General features: G+C 48.0%; 1 long non-coding RNA gene across 1 annotated transcript; it reads right to left on the reverse strand.

Annotated features, from left to right (window-relative positions):
* LOC110406047 lies at positions 1,434 to 27,186 on the reverse strand. The gene is made up of 5 exons (XR_002443223.1): positions 27,080 to 27,186; positions 23,257 to 23,326; positions 5,729 to 5,864; positions 4,155 to 4,282; positions 1,434 to 3,709 (listed from the first exon to the last, which is right to left on the reverse strand). It is a non-coding gene; the product is annotated as an uncharacterized LOC110406047 (long non-coding RNA).

The raw sequence follows: 27,939 nt of genomic DNA on the forward strand, positions 1-27,939 counted from the left end.
GACGGCCGCGCTGCTTTCCCCGTACCTTTGTTCAGGCTCCGGGCGACGCGCGGCGAAAGGAAGGTCCCCCCCCGGCCTCTCGGGCTGCCACGCTCACGAGCAGGGGGAGGCGGACCCCTCCCCCAGGGGCCTTACAACGCGTTTCTGCGGGGGATTGTCCCACCTCCACCGCGCTCCCCAGGAACACGCACCCCAAAGGGGCAGATGCAGCCTCCCCCTCCTCCCCCCCAGTTTGTGCTCCCCTCTGAGCGCAGCGCTGTGGGAATGCCCCCAGCTCCGCTCCCGTGGGGGTCCCACAGCCCCCCCCCCGAGTGCCACCGGGGCATTAATTCATTAGTCTGAATAAATAAATGGATAAGCCCAAGTTAGAGGTCGGAGCGTTTTAATAAATAAAGATCCGCTCTTAAACTGCAGTGATTTTTAGCTGAGTAGCTAATCTTCTCAAGGGCTTAGCTCGGAGGGATCAGAATAAACAGATAATAGAAAGTCGTTACAGGCACCGTCCCCTTAAACTCTGCTGAGGCAGTTTGATTCTTCTAAGTTATTTCAAATTTGGTGAGTTGTGTCCGAATGCAGCGCAGGTGGAAAGAGGGGAAAGGGAGATTAAAAACGTTCGCTCGATGCATTCCCTTCGACTGGAATCTTTGAGAGAGTGAGCTCATTCTATACCACGACATTCAATTTGCAAATGCAGTTCCCAACGCTATTCTTCATGGTTAATAACTGGGGATTGATTGAAAAGGGAGGTCACGCCGCTCTCCGAGCAGAAAGCGCCGAGCCTAATGGGGCCAGTGAGGGGATGGTTTTACGTACGCGCGTTCAGTGGTTGTTTTATTAGATGTTTGCAGGTTGTGATTAACAGTATGTGGCAATTTTATTATTGAACAAACAGTGCCTCTGACAAGCAGGACGCAGCCTGCAAAGCGATGGCAAACGGCGCGAAGGAGAGGTTGCGCTTGGAGTTTCCACGCGCTTATACCGGCTAATTAGGGCAAATCATAAATTACCGGAGGAAGGGAAGATTTGTCTGTGAGTTGGTGTGGCTCTCCTTGAGCAACTCGTCTTCCACTCGTAAATTATCTTGCTCGGGAAAATGACCTTTGAAGGAACAAAAGGAGTTTTACTAAAACGGGAAGAGGCCGAGCCTGGAGAGCGATGGCAGAAGCTGCCCAGTCCATAAACCACGCGCTGCCTCCCTCCAGCCCCACGGCGGAGAGCGGGGTGCTGCTCCCCTGGCCAACAAATCCGCCCTCAAAGCCGTTCCCCTGCAGCTGTCCTTGGCTGGGCTGGGGCTGCGGGCAGGCCAGGCTGCAGGCAGCCTTCCCATGGCCAGGCACTGCGTGCGGAGCGTGGCATTTTCGAGGTCTTAACCTGTTGCTTGATGGGGAGTATTTAAAGCCAAGAGCCTTATTAATAGACTCCACGCAACGACGGCAGCCGAGAGGGACTTTTATTGCAAAAACAGAGGATTCTGAAGAAGCTTGGCAAAAAATAGGCCCAGTCCCGTCCTCAGTGGGGATTTTGGCTCATCCTCCTAAAGATGAATTAACTCCAGTGGTGGTCGTTGCTGAAGAGAGACAACATTTTGCTGGCAAAAGCAGTCCCTTCCTCCCGTGCCTCCTGCTTAACCCACGCTTGGCGGTTGGAAGGAGCAGGGCAGATCCTGCTCCGTTTACTCCAGCTGGCTGCACTGGCAGCAGGAGGGCTCCTGCAGATCAACACCAGCCAGAAGGATCTGGCCGCAGCGCTGCTTTCATTAATAAGCCAGCAGAATTCTCAAGATCAATACCGATCTGAGGATGTATGTATCCTGAATGGGCACTTGGCTTGCGATTTCACAGCTGCCCTAATGGGATGTGTAATGCTCTTAGCTGGCTCGCATAGATCGTCCCCCACTGGCACGCACCTGGCTGTATTCCAGAGCACACAGGAGGTGGGAAGGCTGGGGATGGGCACACCTGCTCCAAAATCACACAGTCAGCAGCCACCCAGGCCAAGGCAGCCACAAGCTCCCAACAGCTACAGCAGCCACAAGGGTTTGAACACTGCAGAAAACTGATCCGCTCCATCACAGCCCACACGTGGATTGAGGGCATCTAACCTCACTTCCTTCCTCATCTTCCCCATTTCATTTATTTAGTGCAAAGCAGCTATTTGCTGGGACAGAAAGACAAGATGGGACTGCACAGAAAGATCCCCAAGTCATCTCAAGTATTTTTCATAAAGCCAGCTCATGTACTGTTCCTCCTCCCACCTTGCCTACAGCCTCCCAAGGGCTGCAAACCCCCCAGTGACCCTAAGGAACAAGGAGCGTCCTGGCTCTTGCTCCCCTGTATGACAATGTCCTGCACCCCACCGTGACTGTGACACAGAACCTCTTCCCATCGAGATGCAAGGATCAGCTGAAAAAAAAAAACAACAGTCTGATTAAACTTTTCGGGTACGATGCTATAGCATTGCCCAGGCTAAGATGAGATCAGTGGGTCAGACCCACAGTGGAAAGCTGCTCTGTGTTTTTATGCCTTTTAAGCTGACCTCCCACATATGAAGTCTGACGGAGGTGCTGAATGCTTTATGTAATAATTTTTTTTCCACTGGATCTCATTCTAGCTGACTCAAATCTGAGTTCTTCTGATTGCAGAAAAACCTTCAAACAAGGAACAATCTAGCTAATAGTGCTTGCATAAATCATTCTCAAAATAATGAGTATCTGTGGAGTGAATTCATTTAGCTAAATAGATGGAGGACCACTTTAAAGTTATTTAGAAAGATTAACAAAAGAGAAGGGAAATGAAAAACAGATAATAAATTGACGAGAGAAGGGGAAAAATTGTATTAGAAACAATGAATTTGTAATAAATTCAGAATGCTAAGAAGAAATTTCCAAAAAAGGAGATTGGCGCTGTGGTAGTTTGGCTGTGCTGGTGCTAAAATGTATTTTTAATTAAAAATACATGGATGTTAAAATGCATTTTAAAATAGATAGATAAATAGGTCCCCAGCCAGCATTATATTTTTGCTTTCATGACTTTCAAATTCACCAGTAATTTGTCATTTCCTCAGCACCAGAAAACGCTTCACCTACTCCAGGGCTACTTCTCCCATTGTGCTCCCATCCCAGCCCTTCCTTCTCCATTGGTTCTGCTGTGCTCAGCCTCCATCCCGCTGTGTGGTCCGATGTCCGTATCTCATCTCCTTGGCCTCTTGTTGAGAAGTGACTTGCAAGGTGCTGCTCTCCCTGTAGCAGCCCTTCAGGACATCTTGCCAACATCTCGGGTTGCTATCTTGTAGCCGTAGTTTCTCACTCGCCTTGCTTGGAGAAACCCACCAGGACCACGTGAGGGGTACGACAGCTTTAAGTCCCACCTAAATCCCAGAGCAGAGCCAGCACGCTGTGATGCTTCTGAGGTCCGTTCCACCTCAATTCCAATTATCCTCCAGAAAAACACCATTTTCAGAAGGAAACATCCCTCTCAGCTCTCAGCGCCATGTTAGAGAAGCACGCAGCTCCAAAGCCTGCTTCCGAGATGATGCGTTTCCAAATGCAAACGTATTCCAAACCCACGCATTTTGGACAGGCTCAAAACCTGCACTGTGGCTTCTCTCTTTCTTCTGTTGCGTTTGCTGCTTTATTTACTTCTCGTATCATGCTTAGACTTGCTAAATATAAAAGCTGTTTAAAATAACTGCGCAAAATAGTCTTCGAGTCCTTGAGGAAAAAATAAAATAAAATAAAATACAGCGCTCAAATCTGCCTTCTCACGTTTTATGCTTTTAGCACATGTTGTAAATAGAATATTTCCATAAGGAAGGTTTGTTAAAAATAATTTCCACGTGAAGTTGGTTCTAAGCCAACAGCCCCAGCAGGGCAGAAGAGGAGCTACCAGGTTGGTTGGCAGCGACAAGCAGTGCTTTCCTGGAAAATGTCCCCAAAAGAAGGACACAATAATATACTAAGGGTGGTGAGCAATGCCTGGAGCAGTGGCAGTGCCCCATCCCTGCAGACACCCACGGTCAGGCTGGACGGGGCTCTGAGCACTGATGGAGCTGTGGGTGTCCCTGCTCAGTGCAGGGAGTGGGACCAGGCGGCCTTGAGAGGTCCCTTCCAACCCAAACCATTTGATGGTTCTACGAAAATCACTGGAAGGCACAACCTGAAATGGGAGAAGTTGGTCTCCATGTTCACCCTTTGCTTATGTCTTCATGGTCTCCACAGTTCGGACACATGCTCGGTGAGGGGGAGCCAACACCAAAGAGTCCGAAAGATGCAGATGTGTTTTCCCTGCAAAGGATCAAAGTCAGGCTGGCTTGAGGCTTGTTGTCCCATTGCTCTGCCTTCACATACCTGCTGGCACCTCTCCTCTTGGGCTTGTGGTCAATTTGAGCACCGTGCACCATACATCAACACTTTTGCTAAATTTCCCACCTGCATTTTGGACAACTTTGCTTGCTGCAAGAAATCACCATGGCCATGATTTCCCCAGCAAGAGCATTTCCTTCCACAGATCTGGAATTTCATGTCCCTTAACGTCACTGATAACTCTGTAGCCTTATGCAGTGAGAATGAGAGGAGCTTTGCTTTTACAGATGCCTGCTACATTCCCACTTGTTTATTAGATGGGCAAGACAAGACAAAAATAATGACTTTTCAGCTTGTTGCCAGTATCAAAAACACTTTGGGTGCTGATCTAAAACCTCAAAGGCTGCAAGAATCTGATTTCTTGCTGAAAACTTATTTTTCTATGCAGAAGACAACAGAAAATTAAAGGCAAATAAAATGCAATTTAACCAAAGTAGTACCTGAGTAGATTTAAAATGAATTAAAACGAATTTGTTCGTTTGAATGACTTCACTGTAGGTCAGGCCCCATCAGAGGTACAATTATTCTAATTGATTTTATTGTTGGTAAATGCATTTATGGCGTGACAGAATACTTGAAATCACTGAGGCAAACTGCTGATGGTACAGACTCACTAATTTACTGGACAAAATGACCTTTCTTGCACTAAGAACCAAATCTTATGGGACAAAAGTCTTTTAAATAGCTGCTAATAGTTTAAATGAATTACCCAAGCTGATGATGTCGAGGAGATGAATATATTAGAGGACTTAATGTACACAGAGATATATACAGAATATGTATGGGCTGAATATATTAGAAGATGCTTTGCATGAGCAATAATTTAATTTGGGACTGCTACGCATCCACAGAGGAGAAGCAAGCAGATGCCTTTTACACACACTAAGTGGTTTGACATTTCCCTTCCAGCCCTCAAAGACAACTGTTGGGCAGCAAACACAAGGTAAGGAAGTATAACCAGAGACAAAGCACTGCAGTGCTGTGTGGGTTCAGCTATCGAGCAGCAAAGCGCTCAGCTGCAGGGTCTGGGACGCATGCAGGTAGCACGAGCAATGCCCACACAGGGCTCCAGCTGAATGCAACTAAATGCAAGAGGAAACTAGAACTAAGGAGTGCCTCACCCTGCTCCCCCTGTAATTTCCTCATGCTATGAAACTCCTATAATGTTCTTTACACAATTTATTGTAAATCACTCATGGCTTGTTTAATGCTCCGCTGATTTTATCTTGATTTATTGCATTGCCACCCTGCCTGGCGAGGCAGCAGCCGTGGCTTTATGGTCTTTAATCAAAGCCCAAACACCTGTAGTCTGCAATAGGTGTTCGTCCTCAGAGTACCTGCGTGGTGCTCAGCATCCCACGAACCCACCTGCACTGGGGTCAGCACCGCTCCGCTCCCTCCTTCCACAGCCAGCAAGGTCCAGCACTGCACAGTCCTGGGATACAAGCCCACGCACTCTTCTGCCAGCTCCTGTTATCCTTTGCCTTAATTCCATACACGGCTCCTATGGATCATGGGAGAGATAAGAGGTGAAGGCCTCAAGCTGTGCTTGGGGAGGTTCAGGTGGGATATTAGGAGACACTTGTTCTCCAAAAGAGTGGTCGGGCACTGGCACTGCTGCCCAGGGAGTGGTGGGACCACTGTCCCTGGAGATGTTCCAGAACCATGGAGGTGTGGCACTGAGGGACGTGGTCAGTGGGCACTGTGGGATGGGGTAGGCTTGGACTTGTGATCTTAGAGAGCTTTTCCAACCACACTGATTCCGTGACCACAGTCTCACAGCTGTCCACACCATCCCTGGCACTGGAAGCCCGTGTTCCTCAGACCGCCTCCGAAACTGAAATCAGCAAAATAAAACCATTAACAGCCTCAGAGAGACAACATTTTACCCAAGCATCTTGCCCAAACAATCTATCTGGGCTCTCACAAGAAGCCTGTGACAGAGGAGCAGATCCAGGCTCCCCCAGACCTTGGTGACAAAATGAGCTTCTCCCTCGTAGGGCAGCAGTGTGTGTTGAAGGTGACAGCCCAAGATGGTGACATCTGAGTGGTCTGCGGCTCCAGGGAGGTCAGCAAAAGAGGCTCTATGTGAAGCATGAGGCTCACTGAGAGCACTGGAAGGTCAGGGGAGCATCTCTTTCTCCTTCTTTGTGGGGCAGCCGACTTTACAAGACGCAGAGAACAGCTGCCTGATAGAATCCTTTCATCACTTCAGACAGTGAACAAAGCCAAAAATAAATATTTCAGCTTCTGCAGTATTTAGAAAGACTTTATTGCTCTGAGGCCAAAATTTCAGCCTATCAAAGTCTCTTTACTCAGCCCGGGTTAAATGAGTAACTGATTTAGAACCATTAGAAAATATTGGACCAAATGCACAGCGAAAGCATAAAGCGTTCCCATGAAACTCTGCTAACTCCTGTCCCCAAAAGCTGAAATAACTCAGTGCAGCCAGTCCCCAAGGGCACAGCCCAGAGCTCTGCAGGCCCCATACAAGTGCATGCCTTCCCCATGCAGGGGCCACTGCCGTGCCCTTGGCCTGGGGGTGTCCCTCGGTGGGGCTGTGGGAGAGGGCTGCTGCAGGGCTCTGGCGTTGCAAAGCAGAGAGCTGTGGGACACGAGGAGCACGCTGGCTATTTTAATCCCACACCGTAGACATCGAACAGCTGCACGTGCCGGGCACAGGCTGGGTGCAGTCATGTCCTGGTTTGCAAACCTTGTCTGGGACACCTGGTCTGCTCCTTCGCTGCAATGGCACCGCAGGGCTGTGCAGGATGGACAGGCGGACACCCAGAGGATGCAGGGCTCGCTGTCCTGGTGGAGGGCACCCCCTGCTCATCACCTTCGCCACAGCTTTCAAGACCCAGAAAATTTGAGTGCTAGATGCTGGGGATAAACACAAGGCAGCATCAAAGTCAGTTCTGCACCCCAAGGTTTCCCAGGCAGCTGCTGGTAGACTCTGCTACAAGGCTGACTGGGAATCGTACATGGCCCCAGTACATCACACGTGGTCATGTCACACTGCTGCCACCAGGGCTGGCTCACACTCGTGCCACGGACTGTTCTGGAGGTGCAGTTTCCAGCTGAAATCTCTGCACCTGCCTCTTCACTTTACAGCTAGCGGTACTGAAGTGAAGAGGAATTATTTAGGGAAATCCTAGAAGGGCAGGAAGGTGTAAAATATTTTTGCTGGGTAGTTTAGAAGTGGATAAGGCAAGACACGCCAGGGTCTCACCTATGGGACAACACTGTCGCAGCCATGTGATCATGCACAGATGATGTCCACAGATCAGTGGCATGCTGGACTTTTCCATCATCTTTTTTCTGCGTTTCATAGGTTTCCAACAGAAGCAGGTACATGAGCCTAAAGAGACATGCACTTCTATAAGCACATGCTTACAGAAGTAAGGTTCTTGCTAGATTCAATGGGAGTCAGGCAGCTCAGGCTGTATCAAAAACTGAGCAAGAACACAAGTCTTCTGCAAACTAAAGGCAGATGAATGTAAAAAGCCCTACTCCATCCCACCTCTGCCCTTCCATTAGCTCCGTATGTGAAAATGTTCTTATTTATAGACCTAGAGAGACAGGCAAGTAAATAAAAGCACAAACAAGCTAGAAGGAATAGGTTAAACACATCTGCAGGACAAAGAACTGCCCGGTGGATGCAGCTAAACAGACATCAAGATCCACAGGAAAAATGTATTTCTGAATAACGTGATCTGAACACATGGCAGCGCCGAGAGATGCAGCTGGCTTCTGCTTGGGTGCTGCTTGGGCAGCCAACCCCAGTGTGCTGCAGGTGCCTGTCTGAGGGATGCTGTTAGCTTACATCCCACTGCACGGCTCTGTGCTGGGTGTCCCCAGCACTGCGGTCACCTCTCCGCCTGCTTTTCTGCAGCAGGAGCTGCTCCAGCCTTCCAGGAGGGAAGGAGACGCGGCTCTTGGAAAAAGCAGGTGCTTTACCAATGGAATTTCTCCTGTTGAGGGAAATCCAGTTTGCTGAAAAACTGAGCATTGAAAAGAGGTGCTGATTTATAGGAGAAAAGTGGCAGCACGCATTTTGTGAGGGGGAAGAAGGACGCTTGCTAAGCAGCTGAGATGCGCAAAGATTTGCTTTCCCATCTGCTGCCACCTGGGTAATTCACAGGAATAAAGCCATCTCTTATCCTGCTTCAGTCTGTAGCTCATTCCCATTTCATCAGTCAGGGTAGAACGGTTTATTCTCTCCCAGGCCGTGTCCACACGGGGAGAAAAGTGGGGACCTCCTGGCTATGGTCTCAAGCCTGAAACTGAGCTGCTAGCAGGAGACCGAGCCCAAGTCACCAAGTCCTCACTGCTGCTTGTCACATCACTTGGTACCCAGCCTGCCTTAAAAACTCTCTTTTGCAGAGATGTTTCTATTAGTTTAGGCTTCCTTGCTGGTCAACAAGTCAGCATCTGCATCCCCAAGGCCTCATGGAAAACACCAGTGCTCCGCTCCTCCAACCTCGCTCATTGCAAGGGGCTGTGCCAGTGACCTGCCAGTGCTGTTAACTGTTCCCTTGAAGTGAAGCACACTCATTGTCTTAAATAACTCAGAAGAATATACTTCAATCAGCTATTGTTCATTAGGATTTATTAGCCTGGACCCAAGGGCAGGCATGGAAGCTAATTAGAATTATTATTTTCAGGTGACATGTATGAGGAGCTCCCAGGGATGTTTTCAGTCCTTCAGTTTAAGGCTGAGGTGCAATTTTCAGGGTTATTTTCTGAGATTATTTAATGGGATGGTTCTTTTTAATAATGCAGAGGGGCTATGGTGGGACAAGAAGGTAAACCAGACCGTGCTGAGAAATTCTGGGGGGATAAATAAACAAAAGGACATTAATAACAGCAACGGTTTATTGCACTAAAGCTGCCATACAGCCAATTGCTGGCCCAGCACAACCACTTTGATGCACCCAAACTCCAGAACTGACCACAGATGGAGGATACAGAGCTCAGAGCCCGCCACAGATTCCTTTGTGTTACGTTTTAGGCTCCATACCTGGTATATTCTCCAGTGCTGCGCCTCCCTTCCTCTCCTTGCACAGCTGTTTTGTTGCATCCAACCCCAGCACTCGGGGCTGGGGGAACACTATTGCCACCAAGCAGCCGCTGAGAAGCAGGTCTCATCGCTGGAGAGCTACTGCTGGGCACTTGGCTTTCCAGAGTCAACCCAGAACTTTCCATCCACACAGGCAACATGATGCTGAGCACATCCCTCTAGGTAGGTGCATCTTCCTGCCTTGGTGTGGGGCATTTTGGGGATCATACCAGGACCCCCAGTAGGTACTTTCTCCACTGAGCAGCCGCTGACTGCCCTCAGCTTGTGGCAGGGAGAGAAGCTGAGAAACAAATTATTGACACAGAACCGACCTGCTCAGCAGTCGTTAGCCCGTCTCCAAAGAGCTCACTGCTCCTAATGACATCTCCAGAGCTTTGCTGGGAAGGAACATGAAAGAAGAGCAAGAAAACAAGCTGGTCGGCTTCGGTGACTGATTGATGCCAATGGACTCCACCTCGCTAAGCATTTTCAAACAACATTTGCAGTTGATGGCTTGATATTCGGAAACCTGAAGGATCTGGAAGTAGATGGAGGAAATTTCCATTCACCAAGGTTGAAGTGAACTGAACTGCTTTGGATTGGAGCCATCTCTGCACCTGGGGCAATAAGCACCCAAACCAGCACCGCCGGATTTGGGACTTCTGGACTTTGAAACGCCTCAATACGGATCTCAGTGCTTCAGTCAGGCAAAAGGAGAATAATAAAAGAATCCCCAAACACCAAAAATAAGAGTCTGAGGGGAAGAAGTAAAACCAAATCAAAGCTTCCTCACATACAGCAATGAATATCGCAGCTCTGCGTTGCAGGACACGTATTCTGCTCCAATACTCTCCAGCTTTGAAGAAGCCATTTCTCTCCATGCCTCGATTTCTCCTTTCGGAAAAAGGGATCAGCATGGGCTGAGAAGCCTCAGGAGGCCGGGACTTGCTTGCGGGACTCTGTGGGATCTCCATCTCCATATATTGTGTGCCCTCTGCTGGTGGCCTCTTTTTCCAGGAGCACAGCAAAACCCCACAGAGAGGGGCAGGGGGGACCCGCATCTTCCCTCCTTTTTGCAAAAGGATGATCAGATGTGATATGAAAGAGAAAGCAGCAGCAGCAGTGAGAGCAAAGGGAATTTCCTGCTGTACATTTTGAGTTTCTCATGCCCTTCGGACCAGGACGGATCCTTCTGGAGCCCCAGCATCCCTGCAGCTCAGCAGCAGCTCTTGCCAACCAAACACTCTCCTAATGCAACCACATCCCAGAGATAAATGATGGCAAAGGGAAGGTTTAAGTGTTTTATCCCAGATGCTTCCCATTTTTCTCTTGCTCACTGGGCTGGAGTTATTTCCATGTGTGGTGGTGGGTTGCTGCCTGGCAGAGTGGCTGTATTGTAGCTGTAGTGAGCCATGGGCTGTGCTCTACAGGCACAGGCTGCCATTCTCCACCTGGAAAGGGTCAGGATGGAGCTGGACCACATCTATCAGGTGATGTCTGAGGTCAGCAGCATCGCTGCAAATACCCTACTTTTCACAGAATCATAGAAGATCCCAAGACAGATTCAATGATCCTTGTCGGTCCCTTCCATTTGTTAATGCAAAGCACAGATTAGAAGAAAATACCCTCGGCTGTGTCATGTCTCCACAGGCAGCTCTGGCAAAGGGTGGCACATCACCCACAGCAAGCAGCCCTGGGCTCCACCGAAGTCACATCAGCCATGCTCACCACCTCAGCTGTGCACTATGAATATTTGGGTGCTCAGATTTGGCATGCATGAAAACCCAGGCAAATCCATGAAGTTTTTCATCACTAATCCTGCTAATCTCTCCTTCTCCATCCCTTTCAGTCTGGACCTTGCATCATCAGTGGTGCCTATGGCAACACAGGGCAGTCCCGTGTTGCCACTCTAGCATTTGTGATGTGACCACAGCATCCCTCAGCATTCCTCAAACTCAGCAAAAGCCTCTCTTGCAGCTGCTAAGAACCCATTTCCCAGGTTAAATTTTTATTTTATTGTATATTAACACTTACTTCTTCATGCACCAGCATTGTCTTTTAGCACAGATGATTCATTTCTTTTCATCCACTGAAATGTCCCCAAAATATTACTTAACCAAAAGCCAGCCAAAGAAGAAATGCATTTTTCTTTTGTGGAGGAAACCAGTTCTCCTACCAACAAAAAATATCAAGGCAAGCAGGTTCAATGTGCCTTTGTAAGACTGGATTGGACCCGGTCCTATTTTCATCCCATTATTCTTTCCTTCACAATTTGTCTAAAGCTTTGGAGACTGTGAAAAGCCACTCGCTGCCTGGATTGCTTTTCCTCCTCCTTTCATAAGGAGTACTCTGTTTGCCATTCTTTGGTTATATGAGCCACTCCTGAATGACATATCTGTGAAAAGACTTTGCCAACAGATTTTTTTTTCTGTTTTTCTTTTTTTTTTCCTGTTATTTTTTTGGCCAGCTCTTGCCCTGTCAGGATCTATGTGCAGAGACTCTCCCATTTCCTACACCAAGGTCTGCTTTGAACCTGAATTGTTTTCACACAGTTGAGTTCTCTTTAGCCATCCCTATGCTTCCTACCCCTTGCAGCACTGTTCTTGCCACTGAAGATGAGGAAAATGCATGTAACCTCAAGGTCTCTGCCTGTCCAAGCTCACATGAGATACAAGCACCAGGATGGCCTCTCCCTCTCACAAACCTTGGGATTTTTGCCTCTGAAACACACAACACAAAAAGGCTGAGGGCCGTTCCTCAGCTTCCATCCCATCACCTCCAGTTCCTTTCAGCCCCCATTTTCCCAGTCCCTCTCCCCCCAAGACCTCACTTCAATCAGGACCCATCCCACCTCGCACCAGGTGGCTTTAAGGAGATTGCACTGACTTCCACACTGAAAAAGGAGAAGGGAAAAAAAAAAAGAAAAGAGAGCAACAAACACAGCAGAAAGCACTATAAAAAGACCAGCGAAGAGACTAATGACACTGTTTAAACAAACAGTCTCCTGCGATAGTGCTAAATCCTTTTTATGACCTTTCAGCCTTCTAGAACAGTGTATAAGACAATTTTCTATTTGCTGGGCTTGCTGACAAACAGTCAGTAACTGTTCGCCTCGGTACCAGGAGTCTCATTACAGAACAAATAAGGCCCATTTTACTATTTTCACCCCCTCTTATAAAACATTTAACCATTTCCATCCTAGGCTGATCTACCAGAGAAACTGGAGAGAAGGAAGCATTCTCCAAGAGCAGCATCACAGGAACTGCTGGGAGCGATGAAGCACATTCTGCATGTGATTACTGCATAAATGATGCTTTGATCACCAAAAGCAAAGAGCAAGGAGACAGTTCTAACGGCCTGAAAACACATGAGAAGCTAATGTAGGAAGCAGCTTTGATACATGAGATAGTGGCACAGTATTTATTTTCTGACCTTTCGCAAGTACGGGCGGCGCAACGAGAAGCTAATTTGCTGGCAAAACAACAACAACAACAATAAAAGAAGATAGAAAAATTAACCCAAGAGCTTCGTGGCAGAGGGAGAGGAGGAGATGCAGGGGTTAGAAGCAGCTCTGTGCCTGCGTGCTGGGAACTGAGCCCTGCAAAACACCACGGGAGAAGCGCGTGCCCAGCAGCTCCCATGAACGGTGAGCTGGGGATATCAGCAAAAGCCCCAGAGTAGAGCACGTTTACAGCAGGCATTAGCAACTATACCATCATACAGATACAAGTCCAGCAGCAGGCTTTGGGGAGGTTTTGCAGGGACACCTCCAAACCCCCAGGGCACAGGAGGATGGGAGGGACTGCAGATATGTGGGTAGAGTCCCCAGCTCCCCTCAGATGGGAAAACCAGGGGAGAGAACTTGAAGAGGTGGAAGGGGGCAATGACAATGTTGTCTGGGAACTATGTTTTCAAGAGAACTTTGAATACTTAGGGATAAAAAAGAGCAAAGATGTGCACATTTTTCCCTATTGGTTGCTTAAAGCCGGCACATTCAGAGCTATGGAATTAACAAGTTTCTGTTTCGCACCAGCAATGCATAAGAAGCCCCAAGAGCGCAGACAAGGTCCTGTGCAGGGCCACATGCAGTTAAAGCTCCTGTCCCCATGACTAGACCCTGAACATTTGCAACACTTTGTTCTCAGAAGGAAAAGGCAAGAAATCCTTCAATCTGCAATGCCTACTCCTGCTTGAAACCCACAAGAAGAGCACTTGCTACATGCCATAACGCCACTGAGAGCAAGAACTGCCCCATGGGAGAAAGAAAACTTCTCAAACAGACCACCAAGGCCAACCCCTACCTTGGAAAAATGGTCTGAGCAAGTGGCTGGAAGCTACCAAGTTCTGGCCAAAATCTCTAACCAGTTAATGGCCCATGTGAAAGAAAAAAATAGCACGATAAACACTCACAGAAGGACAGTGCCCATCAGCTAATTTGTGCGCGATGAATAATTCAGCCACATCTACTAAAAAAGCTTCAGCTAACTGAAAACACGCTGAGATGATGATCCAGGGATAGGGAGGAGAGCGGCCACCCCCAAGATCCTGCTCTGCACCAGCTGAACCCAGCAACTGAAAGCTGAGGAAAGAGGTGGTGGAGAGAGCAAGGCAGGAGATGGGAGCAAAAGGAGCTCCCGCTGTCTCTACGAGCATCCTCCAGCTGATGGCACGGAACATTTCCACGCTTACATTTTCTTTTACAATCATGACGCACTGCCAGAGACCCTGAGACCGATGAGCTCCCTCCCAACCTCTTCCACGAGGTCTTTATTGAGAAGGACAAAGCCAGAACACATCTGAATCATCAGCACCTCTAGAAGTCAAATCTCACATTTCCTTGCAGAGCATCCACAATACACAGCAAGCAACGGAGGCCATTGGCTTCACTCATCCAAACTTTGTATTTAGGCAACTTCAGAGAGAGCTCTGGGCCTCCATCTTCCTAAGCAAAGCTTCACTTCAGCCCACTATAGGCAAGTTGCTTTTTCTTCTTTCTGAGGGCTCAGCATTTCTCAAACTGAGGTTTTTCACCAGAAATGGGGTCACAAAACCCTTTTAGTGGGGTTACCAGCCCCGGGCAACATTGTGTTTCTTCCCAATAATCTGCAAGGCTGAGTTCAGGGAGGCATTTCTGGTGTAGTGGCAGGACAGTCCAGCATAATTTAAATTTATCTTTGTTAGCCAGAAAATTGGTCTGCCACCTCTACTGGTCAGCATTATCTCTTGGCCAGGGCTGGTAGGAAATATCTGCAAAGCACTGTGCCAGCAGCAAGGAAAAAAAATATCTGTTCGCAGATAAGTGTGGGATAACAGTGGGAGCAAGAGTGGGTCAAATGAGACAAAATTGTTTCCTGACCCTAAGAAATAGGGTGAGAGACCTGTGGGCTAACCCCAGCTTCTGGCACACGCTGTGCCTATGTGCGTATAGAAAGGCTCTTGGTCCTGGCCAAAAATAATTTCTTTTTCAGCTGACCAAAGCACAGAGAAGAGGAGATACTGCATCAGACCCGCTTACCCAGACCAACACAAACTTCATGCTCTGCTGTGGGCTGGGAGCTCCCCAGTCCTTCCCTTTGCATTGCTACAGCCAGAAACATCCCTGGCAATGCCTCTTGTGTGGGATGTGCTTTGCTCCACTTTAGGGCTCCTTTCCATTGTCACTGCCATCTGAAGGAGCATTAGCAGAACAGTGACAGTAGCCTCATACATATTAAACACACTGAGGGTGAAATGCTTAATAAACCATCACATTGGGAGCCTTCTTCCCCTCTCGCTGGTCATGTCTGCCTTGACTTATTCCTGCTCTGTAGAGGAAGTGGCAGGATTTAGTAGTCTTTTATTAGCATGTCAGCTTTTAAAATGGCCAAAGCCTTATTCATAGGCTAGGTTAAAAGAGAAAAAAAGAAAAAAGAAATGCAGCACATTTAGGAGAAATCCTTCTCGTTTCAGCCAACGAAAGGGTTGAGATAAATGTGTCTACATGTGCCTGGCCCCTTTCTGTCACATTTGGAGAGGAGCTGTCACACTTTCCCTCCCCAAGCCAGCCTCATTTTTCCTTCTTTCCATGCTTCATGCCCTGCCACTCCACAAAGCAGCTTGCTCAGGGAATTTGGGGTCTCATGCCCCAGCATGAGAAGGGCACTGGTACCGCCAGTGTAAGGCAACAGCAGAAGTACAGGCACAAAAGTAGTCCCACACACTTCCCTCTGCCTTTACCCATTTTACTTCCCATTTCTTTGGGATAACTATACCTGAAAAGAGGTTCATTTTTTTTTGGATTTTGGTTCTTTTTTTTTTCCTCCCCTTTCAAATCACCAAAAGCACTTATTTTCTCCATTCTTTTTGCCACCTGACATTGTGACCATGCCTGAAGAGCTGGCTTTCTCGTAAGGGGAGATATTCTTCCTCCACCAAGACACAACTTCACAGCCTGAGGTTAACAATGGAGAACAGGCACCCAACACTCGCAAAGCTTACTTGCCCCACATGTCACACTTCAAAAATCCTCCAGTACCTCAGTTCTTTCCTCTCTGCCCTGGAGCTTTCCAGTAGTGAGGGCTCATATCTGATATCCAAGTCCCCAGCTCAGCCTGAAAAAGGCTGACCCCAGCATTCAGATCCAGCCTCTGTCCTCTTTGGCACCAGCAAGTTTCTGAAAAGAATCTTCGTATCAAACATACAAAGTTATTTGTCTTTAACAGGTAGCCCGTAAAAAGGCATATTTACATCATACAAAGATAAATGAGTGTTTATTCTCATGCTCACTTGGAAGCATTAAACAAGCTCATCCTTCTTTCTCCCTATATTTAGTTTTCTGATCAAACCCAGATCTTCTTCTCCACCTTTCAGATTTAGGGGTTCTGCATTCAGCTGAAAAGCAGCATCTGCTCCCTGGCTGTCTTGGATGGGAAAAGCCAGAAGAAAACCTTCTCCCATCCCAGTCCAGACACAGTAAGTTCCCCAGAGCATCCATGTTTCAATGGGCTTATTAAGAACAGACCTTCTGAAACTTGGAGGCATACTCTTCATTACTGACTACACTGTCCTAGAAGCCTATTACCTCTAATTGGCTCATGGTTGCACGGAAAATATGGAGCTGACTCCACTCTAATCTGTGCAAGCACAGCCTCTAGACTTCAACTGGAGACAGGTTTTCACCCTAGAGCCTCTTAGAAGCAAATCTTATTTAGGTCAGAAGTGACATTTTCCTTTCTGAAATAGTAGGCCAAATGCCAACGAAACTGGAGCACGTTAGTTGGAGCAGCCCAGGGATTTACTTTACAATACTGTGTAGTACACCCATGTGAACACTGGGAAAAAAAGCAATCCACTGTGTTGAACTTCCGACAACTCATTCGTTGGCACTGGTTGAACATCAGAGTTTCCACCCCTGAGAAAATCCACATTACTGTGAGTAAAAATCCCCTTTAGCCCTGTTTGGAACAAAGCCCCACACTACAACTTCATCAAAAGTCTCAATCCAGAGACACGCATGCTAGCTCTTTAGCTATCAGAATACATGAGTCCAAAAGAAGAGCTCAGCTTCAGAAAGTTGTATTTCACTATAAATCTGCATGAAAGAGACCAGAATTGTGGCTAATGGCTGCACAGTGCTGGGATCCCGATGTTTTAGCAGCTACTTGAACACACACAGCCCCTGACTGGCACTACCCTGGTGATTCCAGGCATCCCCACACAAATCCCAGGGCCAACAAACCAATAGACTCCGTGCCCCAAGTTCTTCCAGTGAAATGCTCCAAAAGCAAGTTGACTTGAGTAACAGAAATCATCAAGCTACTGCCTACACCAGAACTACAGACAGCAACGGATCAACCCGTGTAGCTTTATTATCCTGGCCTGATTGCAGGTTTCCTCCCAACAGCACCGTGAATCAATAGCTTAATTGCCTTCTTGCCTTGTTTTGCTTCTGGTTAAATCCACTGGTGAACCCTGTGGATGAGGGATGAGTTAAAGCTCCGCAGCCAGACACAGAGGTCCCCCTGATTTCCAGCCACAAAGGCAGGGGGCACAGGGAGATGTGCCATGGGGACAGCCCGTTCCTGCAGCACCTGGGGAGTGGTCCCCACATCATTAATGTCTGGGAGAGGAGGGAGCAGGGGACATACGCATGTGCCTGAAGATGAGCTGACAGGCAGCATGTCCTTGATATGGATGTCTCCCACAACAGTTTATCACTGCTTTTTGGCTGTCTTTTCTTCCCTATTCAACCCTTGCACCTGGAGGCAGCCTGGCACCATCTGATCTACGCTTGTTCTCCAGTAATGATATTTAACTACTGATCATCACCTATAGCTTGTTTCCTACTTTTGACCTACCTAAAGTAATTGTTTCCTGCAACTCAACCATGGCAGCCTTGAAGGGGCTTCGTAAGCCACCCACTGGGTCCTCTGTTAAGACAGTTCTTGCCAGATGAGACAGCTGGCTTCAGATGTGTCATTAATCCCATAAATAAGATGTCCCTGTTAGACAACTTCTGTCATGCCTTTGTAATTTGTTAGAAGGCAGCAATACTTTTGTGCCTCTCTGCTAAGTATTAATCTCCTGGAGAGACCAGGAAAGCTATTTTAAGTGTGACCTGCAAAGTAAAGATAGTCTTTTGAGTCCTTTTGTTCCTTAGATCCAGAGAACAGGTAAGGATCTGGGCTGTCTGTTTCCTACTTGGAGCTAATGGAGGAGAGGAGATTTATGGTACTTTAGGATATAGATTTCGATTCCTGGAAGACTGCATGAAGGATGAGAGAAGGTAGATTTACGATTTCCAGTTATCAGGGAATCGTAACTTATTAGCAGTCAATCACAAAGTTAATGACAAAAGAGATTTCTGGCTGACTTAGAGAACATTTGTACAGTGTTAGGGAAGAGGTGAGTGTAGGAACCACCTAGGGGTCCTAATGTCTAAGGTCAAAAACAAGGCAGAGAAACAAAGGTGACAATCCTAAGCAATACCTCACAGATCAGTGTTTCTTGGGTGGCCCAGGATTGGCAAGCATGGATACTTCACTGATTACATTTCCCAACAGATCCTAATGACAGCATGTCCTCATAGCTCCAGGCACAGCCCCCAACACATTGCGGACAGAGGTCTCAAGTTGTGACCCAGGAGTCACAAATGGTCCCATAGATGCTTCAGAGAAATTTGCAGCCCAGCACGGGTCATTGCCTTTGATGTGGATGCAGATGTGTATCCACAAAGCAGTGCAGAAATGGTTTCATCCTTCTAATTACTCCATTGCAATCCTAGGGGTACATCTTGCATTTACAGCAGCTTCTGCAGCACTGGTGAGGCTCCAAGCAGCTACTGCCAAGCCACAGCATGAAGTCTGTAGAACCAGGGACCTGAACTGCACTGGACAACAAGGACAACCAAGAACAAACCATGAAGTTGCTTTCTTTTGAAGATCACCATGAGAGATATTTCTAGCCATCCCGTTTAGGAGCGCAGGAAGGGTTTTCAGCATGAAAGCATCTTAGCTGTCCATGTGAGATGAGGTTTTTCTTAGACAAGAGACACGTACTTGTCTGTGTGTCACCTCACTTGTATTTAAACCCTGTTCAGAGGGCATTTTATTTCAAGAGGGTTTAAACTCGCACACTGCATCAGAGAGTATTTCATCCTTGAAATACTCCTCCAGACAGCAAAGTTTTCCCACCAAAGGTTACAAGAAACCAGCTTCTGACATTTAATCATGGTGATTTGCTTCAGCAGGCTGGTATAAAGTACCACTCAGCATAAATAAAGACATCAATCAGGCTGAAATTTCCCAACTGCTCCAATTTCACAGGGCTAAGGATGAGTAATGCTCTGGTCTTGACTCCAGCTGGAGCATCTCATGGACAAGATGGTCCCTACGGTGAATTCGGGGCTTCAAGAGAAGCCCCAGTTCTTCCTAAAGCAAACAAGGGGCAAAGGTTTGCTCCATGCTGCTGTCACACTCAATGCTCTCACGTGTGACAGCACAGAACCAAGCAGTGCAGGCCGTGCCCAGCCCTAAATCAAAACTGTTGACTTAGGGCTTCTGTTTACAATGGCAAAAGCTGCAGCAGAGGGGGAACATGACTACAAGAGCATCCCAGGGGATTCTGGACTGGCAGAACAAAATGACATATGTAAATCCATTCCACTGGCAGAGACCTCACTATTTGAATAAGTTTAATATTAAACTGACTCAAACATTGGAACAAGCCCAATTATCAAGGCACTTCACACGCTCGGGCCCATAGGGCATGATGTACCTTCAGCTGCGTTGTCAGGGTTTCCTAACAGCTCATTGCTGCTTTGAAAACTGCTCTGAAAGATGCTGCTTACCCTGAAAACACCCTGGAATGGACACAAACACAGAAGGCAGAATTGTGCTCGGGATGAGCCTGCTGGCATATGAGCTTTGGTTTCCTCATGAGTGAGGCGATCCCTACTTTTCCCAGTCATGAGCCTCTATCCATCTCTCCTATTTAAGAGCATTCACTGTGTCAGAACTTTCTTTGCATAACAAACTGTGAAGACCACGGTCAGAGAGGCAGGAACACAAAACCACTCACTGCTTGTAGTTTTACTGTAGAGCCGGGGGTTTAAAGCACAACATTTACAGGCCACTGCCCACCAAAAAACATCAGTAGAAGGTCACAAGCAGCGCTGCTGGAGACTCAGGCAACTCTGCAGGGCTCAACTCCAGCCACACTTCATGGCAGAGGTTTGGACTTATTTCTCTGCTGTTCCCAAATAACTGCTTATAAGCCAGAAAAGCCAACAGCCCTGTGATAAGGTGCTTTAAACCACACTGAAGAGTTCCCCAGGGGACAGCTCATGGGCTAACTCAGCTTCTGACCAGCTCATTAGAGGTTAAGCACCAATACTGAACATACGGTTGAGGTCTCTCAAGGGTTATCTTCTGTAGGAGAAGAAAACATGGAGTAGAGCATGGAGCCCAGCCTGCGTCCTGACAAAAGCCTTTGGTTATCCAGAGGCCTGATGGGCCAACCAGGGGAGAGCTCCTCACACTTCTGTGCTCCAAGATCCCCAAGCCAAACCCCAACACACCCCATCATGCCCACTGACCACGTCCCTCAGTGCCACATCTCCATGGTTCTGGAACAGCTCCAGGGATGGTGACCCCACCACCTCCCTGGGCAGCAGGGCCAGCACATCACCACTCTTTCAGAGAGGTTTTCCCTAACATCCAACAACATGAACCTGGAACAAAAGTCATGACCAGGTTGGCTGAACACTCAGAAAAGCGCTATTTAAACCATTTAAACTACTTCAACAGCACATGCACAGATGTATTTCTTCAGGAAACAGTGGAAGATGCATCTGAGCCACCAATTGCTCAGCACAGGAGGGAGAGCAGCAAGGCATGAATGCCAGTGTCCCAGGAGGGAGCAAGGAGGCTTTGCAGGCAGCACAGCTCCCTGCACGGCTCCTCAGCTTCCTCATTTAGGAGGAGAGACAAAAGGTTGCATTCCCCACTCAGCCCCTGAGCAAGAGATAATTAGTAGCTCATTGTTTTAAATCCTAATAAGCGCTCCCCAAACTAACCAACCATGTTGGACATAATATAAAAATGGTTCTGATGAAAACGCAATTTGTGGAGCAGTCTAATTAGACGGCCATGAGAGCAAGGAGCCTGTGCAGCACTTGCTACCAAGGGAGACCTATTTGCACAAACCCCAGAAGATTGCCATGTAATAGCAAGAGCCAATTTCTTCATTTCCTAAAGATCCGCTAGTGAGCAGCCTCCAGACTTCCTTTCACCATTTGTGAGCCCTGGAGTTCTCTAGATAGAAGATTTAATCTCTCCTCTTTGAATGGAGCAGTGGAAAGCAATCTTTTTTGGAGTTTCCACAACAGCTGCCCAGGGAGCTGTGGCTTCACAGCAAGAGCAAGAAGGGGCCCAGCTGTGGGTTCAGGCTGCTGCAGCTCCCACACTGAGCTAGAACAATGCCTGGTTTGTCCAGGAAAAGGGACAAGAGTTGTGTTCTGACATAAGGGCAGCTCTGGAAGCACTGCTTGGTTTTGCAAGCAAGCTTTTAATTGAAGCAATGGCCTTCTACGAGCACCCAGTTTGGAAACCTTTCCCTCCCTGTCCTGAAGGCATGGGACAAGGAGAGTCTGCTTTCTTCAGGTGACAGTGCTTCAAATAAAAATTTAAAACCTATGTTCTTGACAGCTGCAACAAAGCAATTACAGCCTGAGTGAAGGTTACCGGTACCCACGGTCTTGGCACAGCTTGTCATCTGAGGCACCAATGAGCAGCAAATAAGTGTTTTGTCACAAATCAAGACTGTCCTAGAAAAGCCAAAGGATGGTCTGCAGCATCCTCAGCACCACTTATATTAATAGCAGAAGCGTGAGGGGCAGCACAGGACAGAGATGAGATGCAACCCCCCTCACCGTGAATCTGAGCAGCCTCAGGGCTGACCCCAGGTTGAGCACAGCATCAAGCTTACGCTCATGCCAGCTTGGGCACTTGGGCATTCTGCTCAAGGCATTGCTTTCAGCAGTAGTGCACTCAGGCTGTGCTCCTTGGAGGCAGTGTTACCAACACTGGGCAGTCTCTCTGAGGTCTGTTCAAACCATGGGGAGATCCCACTCCATCCCTGGCTAGATCAGTTCATCACTGCACGACATCCTTGAGCGTTGGCTCAGCCACGGCATGGCACTTGCAACACAAGCACTTCTCTGCTGTGTACGTTCCTCTGGACACAGTGGAAGTAACCCAAAAGTGAGAGATGGCAGCTGGGGAAGACACAGCAGCATTTCTCCATTCCCTGCTCCAGTGCCCAGGGCAGCAGAGGAAGAAGTAACCTGGAAGGTGACTGAATAGCAGAAGGACACAGCTGACTGCATTTGAACTGCTGCAGTTTCCCTGTGCTCTCCTACAAGAGGAAAATCAGCTGGAGGGAAGTGCCTTAACCCCTCACAGCAGCTCACTGGAGCTGTTCAGGGTCAGGTGAAACCAAGTGTGCACAGTGAGAGGGCAGGAGGACTTCCTGATTAAGGCCAGCTTCCCTGCTTGGCCTGCCAAGCCACACAGCAGCTCTCGAGACACTGCAGACTGACAGTGCTGCAAAGCCAGGGAGCTCCCTAGCAATCACACACCTGAAATGGGAGTCTCTAGCCCAGGCACAGCTGGTGAGGAGCTCAGACCTCACAGAATTGCAGAGTAGTTGCTACAACCAAGTTGAACAAGTTCAGTTTCTCCCTCCAGAAGCAGCTGTCCCCGAGAGCTGCAGCTCCCTCTGACCTTGTGCACAGACATCACTGCACTGAGCTCTGAGGGCATCGAGTGTCTTTGCAGCACACAGACAGCTCAAAGTAAATGGGGCTTATGGAAAAGTTACTCAGGGACTTCTGAGCTTATATCCATTGCTGCAGCTGCAGGATACCTGGGCTTTGTGCTCACCTCTGAAATATTTATGCGCTAATGAAGGTGGAGCCAGAGGAAACTGAGGTCACTTACAGAGGTAAACTCCTCATTGCAGCTGAAACAGCAAGCGAGTCAGAAGCAATCGAGAGCAATTAAAACATGCCTGTACTACATAACATTTACTTGTTATGCTACAAGGGTCCAAAAAGCAAAACAAAGGGGTTTTGGTAATTCTTTCCTACTCCATTACACCTGCAACCAGGAGAGCATATTAAACACCTCTGCTTCGCTCGCTGCTCCCTGTGTGTTCAGCTCAGCTCTCCCTTGTCTCCAAAGCTTAAAAGCCTGTTTTTCCCTTTAAAAGCCAACTTGCCTGCCAGGTAGCTTCTCTTAATCTCTCAGCCTTGGCTAGAAGCCTCTCTAGGCTGCTGAAAGAGATAGCTACTTACCCTTTGTTCTTGCGACAAGAAAAGCCTCAGCTATCAAATCCTTCCAGATTCCTTTGTAGTCTGAGAGACTCTAAAATGGAAAGAATAAAAACCATGTATCAGTCTTACAGATTAATCACTACTAAGGCTAGCAGTTAGACCAGCTTATAGCCGTGTCTCACATCTCTACAAAGCAAGCCTTTACCAGACAGATAGCTATGAGACATAGCCATTCATCTCGGACAACGAGCACCGTGTCCTTCCTAATGCCAACAGCAGGCCTGGGAAAGGAGACAGAGGTGAAGTCAGCACATCCTACTGTGGCTTTTCCTCCAGGCTGATGGCGGGGGGGGTCCCCAGGAGCTGAGCAAGCAGGACCTAGGCAGCCTCCTTCAGCAGGAGGGACCGATGAGGACGTCCCATGGGGATGGGCAGGAGAGGTGTGTTCATGCTGGTCTAGGGCTGCTGCTTTCTTTCTCAGTTGCACAAAGACAAGGTGCTCAGCACACTGTGGTTTCACACAGTATGCCAATTAAATAAAAAAGCACATTGCTCCTGAGGAGGCATTTACAGAGGCTGAGAGCTGATCACAAGAACTGCAAGCAAAAATAGCACCCCAAACTCTCAGTTATTCCAGAGCAAACAAAGATTTCTCATTATGAAGTTCTCTGAAGCTTACGTGGAATTAGTTCAAAGAGCATTTTTCAAAGTCATTTACAGAAAGCATTCAGCAGTGTGGGTACAAAGAGGTTCATGCCCCACAGTGTGTCCTTGCGGTGTTGTTTTCCTGCCTGGAAAGCAAAGCAGACCACCACGCAGCCCGTTCTGCATCAGGAGGATCTCAGCCCTCCTGGCACAGACCCCTAATGCCTCCAGCACATGGAAACCCTCATGCATCCTGACAGCAAGCGTCAGAGGCAGCCCCAGAAGAAAAGAAAGCGCAGTCACACAGTCAGCTCCAGTCAGCGTTTCACAGCTCAGTGTTAGACGTACTGGATCCTTGTTCCTCGACAGGGCTGTGAGTGACTCCAACTGCTGTCACTTTCCAGACAAAGCCTTCCCGAGAACAATTCTTCTGGTTCAACCTCAGTTCAGCACACACCGATCTCTGGAGCATCGTTGCTCTCCCACTATAGTGTTGCTCATCACCAGGGTCCCTGTCCCCATGCTGCAGCTGCTCCTGCACACAGGATGTGTGGCTCTGATCCCTGTGCCTTGGGAAGCGGCTCACTCTCCTCCAGCAGCGTGATCCATGTCACCAATCCTTCTACCACTGCAAAACGTTGCTGCTTTCCAGAGCAAAACAGCTTGAGAGAGGATTTGAGCAGAGGTTGACAAAGTTATCCCTGCTGAGGAGCAAGCCCTCTCCCAGGCTAAGCAGCGCTGTCCCCATTTCACATGGAAATAACACTACAAGTAATCAGCTGCTGCAACCATTAAAGCAGAACATATTACAAAGGTACCAAAAAAGCTTTTGTAAGCTATTTTCTCCCATCTCACCCTCAGGCAATCTATCACGTTAGATTAGCCCAAGCAACCCCAGTGGTTGCGTTTCATCCACTCCAGCCAGTGGACATAGAGGCAGGTGCCAGCATTGCTGCACACTGGAGTGAGCCACGATGGGCACCTTCATGATGATACAGCATGGATTTCTTCTTACACCATGCATCTGGGCCAGAGGGGATAACGCCAGCAGCATCCATGCAGGTTCAGTCTCAGTGTCACAATATTCCCCAGCTCATTATCAGTTTCCTCTTCCACTGCTCAGTCAATATTAAAGACTTGAAATTGATATGTGGTTATGGTCCAGGGGAGAGTCTCCAGGGAAGCAATTTGCTGCAAATACTGAGCTACTTAGAAATATTTATATATGCTAGGAAAGGATTAGGCTTCATTTAGCATTTTCTCCACCTTTGAACTTCATTTAATACAGTATTAAGCCCCAGCTGCAGTAAATGGTTCTGAAGTTGTAAAGGAGACAGACTCATGGAGCAGGAGAATTGTTCAGAGAAGAGAAAGGATGGATTGCTCAGTGTTTTCTAGATTTTATCATAGTAATTGAACTAGAGGATGCCCGAGATAGCAGCCCAACAATCTTTACTTGCAGTACGGTGTTCCCAAACTAGGGAGCATCACAAAGAGACGTAAGAAACCTAAGAACAGCTTAAAAATATAAGACCTGTGAGAAGGACAGCCTAATGTACTACAGAGGAGACATTCAGAATGGGGCTGCACAGCTCTGTGTCAGAGCAATGCCATTTTTAAGGAAAGAGCACCATATTATTCACAGCCTCCAACCAGGTCCTGTGCAATAGCCAGAAGGGCTTTCCCAGACCCCGAAGGGATGGGAGGAGCACCAGCATTGCAGTTGCTTGGCTGCTTGCAGGCGTGGGTGGCCATAGCCATAGGGTCTTGGCACAGCCACCTCAAGACAGATGGGACTGCAGAGAGGCTGGGAAAGGCATTAGAGGTGCATCAGCCTCACCACAGGAATGCTGCACCGCCTCACAGTCTACCAGCAGTCCCAGCTCAGCCTCCTCAGATTGTTCTGGGGCTCAGGGCACCAAGATAATTACCTTATAATGGAAACCTGCTTCCTTAGTGCCCACTACAGGGTGCATGCTGGAGCTGTGTCAGCCCCGGTGCCCGTCAGGCAGAGAGCACCAGACCCTCTGCAGGGACAGCATCTGCAGGAGATGATGAATGAGGAGCTGCTGGAGCCAGCAAACAGAACTCCTGGTGTGCAGGCAACTGGCATTGGCCCTTGGCGTTCAACATGGAAGATTCATAGTAATTGCCAGGCAGCTCAAGTCTCTGTGAACTGATATTTTTCTTACTTCTGCCACTGGCCTTTTTTGACCATTACCAAATACACCTCCAGCAAGCAGTTAATACGCTAATAGCTTGCATGCTTTTAATAAAATTATTTTTCACAACTAATGCCCAGCACGTGTTTTCGCAGCACTAGCCACCATCAAATATTTACTCTGCTCAAAGAGCCATTGGTGACCTGAACAAAACCATTTTTCAAATATTGAACAGAAAAGTACACTCCAATCTCTTTGAGCCAGTTACATCTGGCTCCGAGTTAGCTGGCAGATGGAAGGAAAACTGGTTGCAAATGCTTAAAAATTTAAGCCTCTTGACTTACAGACTTCACAAACGCAAGAAAGCACGCTCAGAGAGAGGTAAGCAGGATCTGGTTGTGAAGGCGCTCAGTTTTCAAAGGGAGAGAGACAGAAATATGACATAGATAAACATGCAAGGTGAGTATCTCCCTGTTCGGCCAGCTCCACCATCCCTGGGCAGTAGTATAGCAGTGCTTGGGTACAGGTACATTACAGTCACAATCTACCCAGGTTTGTGGAAGGCTCCCATAAATCCCAAGTTTCTTAGAGTTGCTGAGATACCATTGCCTGAAAGCTAAGCCACATACATGCACTGAAATGTTTTGGGTAGGATTTGCAGGGACCCATTTTCTAGGGAAGCACACGGCCACAAAGACACCCCAACTCCCTTACAACAAGGGTGACACTCAGAGCACTGCAGATGCAAAGTACCTCTCAGATTTCTTTTTAGCATGGTTGTCGGGACCCTGGGTAAGCAGAACCCCCCCCAGCTCCAAGCTGGAACATAGACCATTAGCATCTCTTGCTTAAAAATCCCAAATCATCGCAGCAAACATTTCCTTATGGCTGCAGGAGGGAAGCCCTGCATCAAGGCCTCTTGGGGCTACAATCGCCGTCCTCTCACCCCGGTGTTCCACAGAGCCGGGCCCTCCCCAGGGCAACCTTTACCCACACCTCAGCATCCCTTCCTTTGCCCACAGATGTGCCACACCAACCTGGCTTTCCCTTCAGTGGCCTTTCACCCTCTTCATGCTTCCTCTCAGTTCCCACACAAGAGCTGACAGTACTTCTCTAAGGCCAACAGCATGAAATCCCTCAGCACCATCCAAGCCCACAACCACCTGCATCCCCTTATATACCCACCCACTTGCTCCCAGGAAGGTGCAGCTGATGCTGCTCTCAAGGGCAAGGGGCTTGATGCAGATCCAGACAGCCCAAATGCAACCCATTAAGTAATTTTTTCTGAGCAGATCTGTCATTATTTTACAGAGGTCTCCTATTCCCACCTTCTATAATGCTGCGTTTTCATTGAAGGGTCTTTAACACATCAAATGCACCAAGGGGCTTAATGAAGATCTGAATCACAACATGGAAAATCAGGGCTCTGCCAGCTGGAGGGAGGAGTTTGCAGACCCTGGAAATAGGTTTATCCTGTAACAATTGTTGTTTATGAGCCCTGGGGTGTCACGTGTGTGCTTCATTGTGGAAAGTTTTTTCTACCATTCACTCAGTGCCAGGAAGTAAATTTCTGTGGTTCAGGAGAAACTGGCTGTGGCAAATCCCTAATGTAAGGGAAACCAGAAAGCTTTTTCTACTCCTAATTATGCTGTGTTTCTAAACTTTCCCCTATGGCATGCAATATTAGAGTTCATTTAGCAGCTTTTCCCTTAAAAAGCACTGACAAAGGAGGCATTGTTACAGCACTGAAGTCACAGGCACTTCCCTGACTCTGAGCCCACCAGTTCCAGCAGATGGGACGGCTTCTTTCTGAGAGATGCACAGGGCCAGATTGAGCTGGGACTGAGAAACGGGGCAGATTTCAAAGCATTAAATAACACCAGAGGGTATGCCGATG

The sequence above is a fragment of the Numida meleagris genome, chromosome 13 (assembly GCF_002078875.1).
Source record: "Numida meleagris isolate 19003 breed g44 Domestic line chromosome 13, NumMel1.0, whole genome shotgun sequence".
Lineage (NCBI taxonomy): Eukaryota > Metazoa > Chordata > Aves > Galliformes > Numididae > Numida > Numida meleagris.